The sequence below is a fragment of the Penaeus vannamei genome, chromosome 41 (genome assembly GCF_042767895.1).
Source record: "Penaeus vannamei isolate JL-2024 chromosome 41, ASM4276789v1, whole genome shotgun sequence".
NCBI lineage: Eukaryota > Metazoa > Arthropoda > Malacostraca > Decapoda > Penaeidae > Penaeus > Penaeus vannamei.
The window spans coordinates 2315525-2321732 of record NC_091589.1 but is presented as its reverse complement, the minus strand read 5'-3'; the positions used below and the strand labels follow the sequence as shown (position 1 = coordinate 2321732).

At 40.0% G+C, this 6208-nt stretch overlaps 1 long non-coding RNA gene across 1 annotated transcript; it reads right to left on the bottom strand.

Annotated features, from left to right (window-relative positions):
- Positions 1-348: 348 nt before the first annotated feature.
- LOC138860338 (uncharacterized) lies at positions 349-5742 on the bottom strand. Its single transcript, XR_011398302.1, has 4 exons — positions 5666-5742; positions 2838-2909; positions 1196-1318; positions 349-411 (listed from the first exon to the last, which is right to left on the bottom strand). It is a non-coding gene; the product is annotated as an uncharacterized lncRNA (long non-coding RNA).
- Between the last annotated feature and the right edge of the window lie 466 nt (positions 5743-6208).

The window sequence follows — 6208 nt, the reverse complement described above, 5'->3', positions numbered from 1 at the left end:
GTGACAATTACTATTGCCATCATCATAGCAAAACAACAACAATAACAATAACAACAAGTAATGATGATGATGATGATTAAGATGATACTCTGATGGCGATGATAATAACGATGGTAATGATAACAGAATCACAATAAATGCAATAACATCAACACAATAAATGCAATAACATCAATAACACAATAAATGCAATAACATCAATAACACAATAAATGCAATAACAAAATATATGCAATAACATCAATAACACATTAAATGCAATAACATCAATAACACAATATATGCAATAACATCAATAACACAATAAATGCAATAACACAATAACATCAATAACACTACTCACCATCTGTCTTCGGCCGGCAGTCTGGTATCCAGGGGAGGTAACTGCAGTAGCGAAACCTTTTGAAATACCTGTGGAATGAGGTATACTTTGGGTTATGTGGTATGTTGATTGAGGCATTATCAGTGTTTTAATGTATCTAGTTTGATGCATTCATGTGTGCTATATCTATCGTGTGGATTGTGTGTGTGTGTGTGTGTGTGTGTGTGTGTGTGTGTGTGTGTGTGTGTGTGTGTGTGTGTGTGTGTGTGTGTGTGTGTGTGTGTGTGTGTGTGCGTGCGTGCGTGCGTGTGTGTGTGTGTGTGTGTGTGTGTGTGTTCGTGTGTCTGTGTGTGTGTGTCTGTGTGTGTGCGTGCGTGTGTGTGTGTAGGTGTGTGTGTGTGTGTGTGTGTGTGTGTGTGTGTGTGTGTGTGCGTGTGCGTGTGCGTGTGCGTGTGAGTGTGTGTGTGTGTGTGTGTGTGTGTGTGTGTGTGTGTGTGTGTGTGTGTGTGTGTGTGCGTGTGCGTGTGCGTGTGCGTGTGTGTGTGTCTGTGTATGTGTGTCTGTGGGTGTGTGCGTGTGTGTGTCTGTGGGTGTGTGCGTGTGTGTGTCTGTGTGTGTGTGTGTGTGTGTGTGTGTGTGTGTGTGTGTGTGTGTGTGTGTGTGCGTGTGTGTCTGTGTGTCTGTGTGTGTGTGTGCGTGTGTGTCTGTGTGTGTGTGTGCGTGTGTGTTGGATACATACATACACATATACAAATTGTGTGTTTGTATGCAAAAAACATCATTATCCTCTTAATTTTGCAAAGAAAACGGAGACCAAACGGAAAACCTTCCCGTAAAGAAAACGGGAACCTACGTCATCACGGTTCCACTCACAGGTGTGTTATATTGGGCCAGGTCAGGTCGGGGTCACTGGGTGCGGGCGAGGTCAAGAACGAAGAGCCGTGGAGAGAGAGGTTGAGCAGCAAGTTTTCACTGAGCTCCATTTCCTGTAGGTGTCTGAAGGGCGGGCGAAAGAAGGGATCTCTAATATAAAATACAATAACAATGATCATAATAATGCCAATAACGATGGCAGTGTTGGTTTTAAGGTGCTGTCACACTAGCACTTTTACCGTCAATTTTTTTTAACAGTTTTCTGAAATACTGACAATTTTTGAGCTAATTGTCAATTTCCGGTTAGACGATAATGATCATTTCTGTTTGAAAATCTCTCCGTCAACTTTTCCAGCCAAGCATAGTCAAATCAAGATCTATATTCGAGAATGTTTCTACGTGTGATAAATGAAATTAATCGTAACTAGAAAAATATGAAAATAAATCCAATACATAAACAATAAAACAACAGATTAGTAAATAGGAAATTTATCATTTGCTGAAATTCACAAAATTTGTTTTAAGTGTTCGTCGCAAGTTTGTTTACATCCGCGAGAGCAGAGCGCGCCATTCCTCTCCCGTTTCGATGTCATCAGGGATCGCGCCAATTCTCGAGTCTGGACACGCCTTTCTGGGGAATTTCTCATCGATGGCATTTGTCAGATTCGTTGCCTCTGGGATGTCAGAGATGGCGGGGACACGAAGAACAAATTGAAAAGGAAACCGTGCATTGATACCGTCGTTTCGCTCAATCCTTCCCACTCCTCCCCCCTCTCCCTCTTTCCCACTCATCCCCCCTCTCCCCCTCTCCCTCATTCCTTCTCCCCCTCTCCCCCGTCTCCCTTCTCCCCTCTTGCAATCCCTCTCATTCCCCGTCTCCCCCCTCTCCCTCATTCCTTCTCACCCTCTCCCCCGTCTCCCTTATCCCCTCTTCCCCTCTCCCCCGTCTCCCTTCTCCCCTCTTCCCCTCTCCCCCGTCTCCCTTCTCCCCTCTTGCAATCCCTCTCATTCCCCCTCTCCCCCCTCTCCCTCATTCCTTCTCACCCTCTCCCCCGTCTCCCTTATCCCCTCTTCCAATCCCTCTCATTCCCACTCATCCCCCCTCTCCCCCTCTCCCTCATTCCTTCTCACCCTCTCCCCCGTCTCCCTTATCCCCTCTTCCCCTCTCCCCCGTCTCCCTTATCCCCTCTTCCAATCCCTCTCATTCCCACTCATCCCCCCTCTCCCCCTCACCCTCATTCCTTCTCACCCTCTCCCCCGTCTCCCTTATCCCCTCTTCCCCTCTCCCCCGTCTCCCTTATCCCCTCTTCCAATCCCTCTCATTCCCACTCATCCCTTCCTCTCCCCCTCTCCCTCATCCCCCTTTCCCCTCTTCCCTTCACGTGACTGGGCGAGTGTTCTTTCAAATTGACAAAAAAAGGGAAAAAAAATGCTAGCGTGACAGCACCTTTAGTGATTGTCAAAATGATTACTTGAAATAGTGACAGTAATGAATGTGATTATTATTATCATCATCATCATCATCATCATCATTATTGTTATTATTATTATCATTAATGACAATGATCATGAAAGCAAGAATGAGCTAGATAAAATATATAACGCTGCCCAATGTTATTGATGGAAAAGAATATGAACTCACAGCGAGGCGAGAGCTGGCAACCCTCTAAGGACGGCGCCCGCTATGGTCGTCAAAGGATTTCCGTCCAAAATGCTGCGTTGGAAGGAAGACAGTGCCATGATTTTTAGATTTTAAGATTTTTTAAATTCATCTTATGCGGATTTTTTTTTTGGTCGATATTTGAGATGTTTAAAGAAGGAAAAAAATGTGGTTATGTATAGATATAAATATAAATATATAAATATATAAATATAAATATAAATAATAAATATATAAATATATAAATATAAATATAAATAATAAATATATAAATATGTAAATAATATAATAATATATAAATATAGATAATAAATAATAAATATATAAATATAAATAATAAATATATAAATATATAAGTAATATAATAATATATAAATATAAATAATAAATAATAAATATATAAATATAAATAATAAATAATAGATATATAAATACGAATAGATAAATGTCAGTGAAACAGAAAGAAAATTACGCACACAAATACTTACGTACATACATGCACATATCTAGGAGCAAGAAAATGTACACACACACACACACACACACACATACACGCGCACACGCACACATACACACATACACACGCGCACGCAAACACACACGTACACACACACACACGCATACATACTAACACACACGCAAACACACACACACGGAAACACACATACGCACAAACACACACACACACACACATACACACACACACACACACACGCACCCCCCCCCACACACACACACACACACACACACACGCACACACACACACACACACACACACACACACACACACACACACACACACACACACGCGCACACGCACACACATACACACGCACACACGCACACACACACACACACACACACACACGCACACACACACACACACACACACACACACACACACACACGCAAGCGAAAAAAACGTAGCTAATAGATATGTACAGTATATTTATATAATGTAAGTGTGACTGAATGCATCTATGTATGTATATATGTATGCATGTTTGTATGTTTATGTGTACGCATGTGTGTTGTATGTATGATGTATAACCATGTATGCATAAATGTATGTAAAAGTATGTGTATGATCATGTGTATATATGTTTGTACGTATGATGCATTAACATGTATGTAAAATGTATGTATAGATATTTGTATGTTTATATGTTTGTATGTAAATATGTATGAATGTATAAATGTATGTATATATGTAAGTGTGTAAGTATATATGTATGTATGTATATATGTAAGTATGTAAGTATATATGTATGTATGTATATCTGTAAGTGTGTAAGCATATATGTATGTATGTATATATGTAAATATGTAAGTATATATGTATGTATGTATATATGTAAGAACGAAATAATGTATATATGTATGAATACACGATGTATATAGGTGTGTAAGGATACACCGTGCAGTATACATATATGTACATATCTATTTCTTCATCTGATTATGTATATCCTCATGTACGCATTCACGTCCGTAATACACCTAAGTACCTAAGTATGTATGTTCTCATGTACGCATGAATGTATGTATACACCTATGTATGTAGGTATATAAATATGCATGTCCTCATGTATACATGCATGTATTTATACACCTATGTATGTATCTAAAGATATGTACTCATGTACGCATACATATGTGTATACATTTATGTATGTATCTAAACATATATGTCCTCATGTATACATGCATGTACGTATACACCTATGTAAGTATATATGTATGTATGTATGTATATATGTATGTAAGTATATATGTATGTATGTATATATGTAAGTATGTAAGTATATATGTATGTATGTATATATGTAAGTATATATGTATGTATGTATGTATATATGTATGTAAGTATATATGTATGTATGTATATATGTAAGTATGTAAGTATATATGTATGTATGTATATATGTAAGTATATATGTATGTATGTATATATGTAAGTATGTAAGTATATATGTATGTATGTATATATGTAAGTATATATGTATGTATGTATATATGTAAGTATGTAAGTATATATGTATGTATGTATATATGTAAGAACGTAATAATGTATATATGTATGAATGCACGATATATAAAGGTGTGTAAGGATACACCGTGCAGTATACATATATGTGCATATCTATTTATTCTTCTGATTATGTATATCCTCATGTACGCATTCACGTCCGTAATACACCTAAGTACCTAAATATGTATGTTCTCATGTACGCATGAATGTATGTATACACCTATGTATGTAGGTATATAAATATGCATGTCCTCATGTATACATGCATGTATTTATACACCTATGTATGTATCTAAAGATATGTACTCATGTACGCATACATATGTGTATACATTTATGTATGTATCTAAACATATATGTCCTCATGTATACATGCATGTACGTATACACCTATGTAAGTCTCTAAATACGTATGTCCTCATGTACACATGCATGTACGTATACACCTATGTATGTTTCTAAATATATATGACCTCATGTACACATGCATGTACGTATACACCTATGTATGTTTCTAAATATATATGACCTCATGTACACATGCATGTACGTATACACCTACGTATGCGTCTAAATATATATCCCCTCATGTACGCATGTATGTACCTATACACCAATGTAGGTAAGGAAAACGCACACATGTACGTATGATTTTTGCAACAGACATCGGCCTCAAGTCTCTAAATACGTATGTATGTACGTACACACCGATGTAGGTAAGGAAAACACACACATGTACGTATGATTTTTGAAACAGACATCGGCCGCTTTTACGTACAGCGTCCGAAGGGATTCCAGGCCGGAGAAGCATCCTTCCTCGAGATGGATGATCCTGTTGTAATTAAGTTCCCTGGAAGGATAACCCGGTTAATCACCCTTAATTAGGAGGGGCACTTAAGGTGATGGAGGGAGGGAGGGAGGGAGGGAGGGAGGGAAGGTGGGAGGGAGGGAAGGTGGGAGGGGGAGGGAAGGAGGGAAGGAGGGAAGGTGGGTGGGAGGGAGGGATGGAGGGAGAGGGGGGGGAGGGAGGAAGAGAGGGAGAGGGGGAGAGAAGGTGGGTGGGAGGGAGGGAGGGAGAGAGGGAGGGAGGGAGGAAGAGAGGGAGAGGGGAGAGAAGGTGGGTGGGAGGGAGGGAGGGAGGAGAGGGGGAGAGAAGGTGGGAGGGAGGGAGGAAGAGAGGGAGAGGGGGAGAGAAGGTGGGTATGAGAGACGAAGGGAGGGAGAGAGTGAAGGAGGGAGGGAGGAAGAGAGGGAGGAAAGGAGAGGGATAGGGAGAGAAGGAGGGAGTGAGAGAGGGAAGGAGGGATGGAGAGAAGGTGGG